The following is a 1,850-nucleotide window of genomic DNA, read 5'->3' on the forward strand; positions in this document are numbered from 1 at the left end:
GGGGAGCAAAGCTTTTACCCCCCACTCTGTGTCATGAGCCATTATGTCTTCCTCTGTGTCCAACCGGCTGTTCTTGAGATTTCACTCAAGAAACTTACTTTGGACTTTTATTCAGTGATTTTTTATTTTGATTTACATCTAATGTCAGCATTTAAAGGATATTTTGTGAAAAAGTTTTAAATGGAGGAAAATATATATGCCTGTATTAAATATTAGTGTACCTAATTAAGAATTTAGGAAACACACACCAGAAGAATTGTACATTTATTACCTAAAAGTACGTACTTATTATAGAAAATTCGTTTAGAAAAAAAAATCTTTTTATCTCACATCCTTTCCCACATCATATTTTTCTATGCATATTTTAATTTTTTTATAAAAATGGAGTCACAGTTCATGAAGTCTAGTAACTACTTTCTACTTACAATTAAATTGACAAATTTTTTAGAACCACAATGAGGTACATTTTTTAAAAAATTTTTATTGAGGGGATAGAGACATAACATAAAAATATTGATTGCCTTGGGAAGAGCTGGCCTCAAGAAGCTACTTTGTACAATAAACTCCCAGCAGGTGGACATCTGCGCGTCTCTCCGGAAGTTTCCGGTGCTATCGACCCTGTTACACAGTCTCTTGTGCATTGCCTTCCCCTGGTTCCATGATGCATCTTAAACGTCATCAAGTTTTGGAGGCTCCTTATCGCACGTCCTGGGTGTGGGCAGGGTGGCCACACTGTAAATTCCGAGGCAGCAGGTCCAAACAGCTATTTGCTCATCGCAGGAGTTCCATGGCCTTCCTCTCCCAAGCCCACAGACCAGGGGGTCTCCACAGCGGCTCTCTCCACTTCCTGTGCTTTTGGCTCTGGGATCAGTACATCTCCTGCCTGGAATTCTGCAGTGACCTTCAAGGAAAAGGAAACAGTGTTGAGAAGCAAGAGATGATTTTGCTAATAAACCAGAGAGGACACGAAGAGTCTGGCCATCCAGGTCACACTCACCTCATCGGCGGGGGCATCTACCACCATCTCCAGGCTCCGTGGTTTTCCCTCAACCAAGATTTTAACTACGCTGCCAACGACCGCCTTGAGCACACCTGTGAGTACTCCTTTAAGCTAAAAGCAAACATATAATATATCATGTTTATCTCTATTTCAAACTCACTCACCTTCCCCAAGGGGATTTGCAGACAGAGAGGAAGAGAAACCAGGACCAGGAAGGGTTTATAGGTCTGAGAGCTGTTCTCCAGCTCCCACACAGCAGGATGCATGCCCTATTGTGTCAGTAACGGGGGTGCGGGGGCATGAAGATATGGCCTTGGGAAGAGCTGGTCTGAACAGGCTACTCTCTGCTGTAAACCCCAACAGCATGGACCCTTCCCTTCAGGGTCCCTCTGGACAGTTTCACATGGTACCTACCACGCCAAGTATAGTTCCGGGTACCGAGATCAACTGATTTGCTTCTGCATGTAAACTGTGATCAACTGTTGGAGCCGCGGAGGCTATTCCCAAGCAGAGAAGTATCAGGAAGACTGAAGCATTCATGGTTCAAAACCTAGAGAGAAAAACATAAAGGAGTCTCTGATTAGAGCGATCCTTCTGAAACACCATCATGCTTTCTTCTGAAGAAAGTAGGTGGGGATAAAATGATTGAATCCACTCTCCAAGGGACTTATACAAGGACTGTGGAGGAAGGATGAGGATTTGTGTGGGGAAAATCAGCCCAGATGGAGGTATGTGATTCGGTCACGGAAGGAAAAGCAGCCAGAGAAGGACTCCAGGTTTGAAACATGATGTGCAAAGATCATTTAGGTTGGGAGAAGGTTGTGAGGGTGGCTTATGGGTCAGGATATTG

At 43.8% G+C, this 1,850-nt stretch overlaps 1 pseudogene; it reads right to left on the bottom strand.

Annotated features, from left to right (window-relative positions):
- LOC102248099 overlaps positions 1-1,540 on the bottom strand; it is a 3,038-nt pseudogene extending 1,498 nt beyond the window's left edge.
- Between the last annotated feature and the right edge of the window lie 310 nt (positions 1,541-1,850).

Source organism: Myotis brandtii, unplaced genomic scaffold (assembly GCF_000412655.1).
Source record: "Myotis brandtii unplaced genomic scaffold, ASM41265v1 scaffold1603, whole genome shotgun sequence".
NCBI lineage: Eukaryota > Metazoa > Chordata > Mammalia > Chiroptera > Vespertilionidae > Myotis > Myotis brandtii.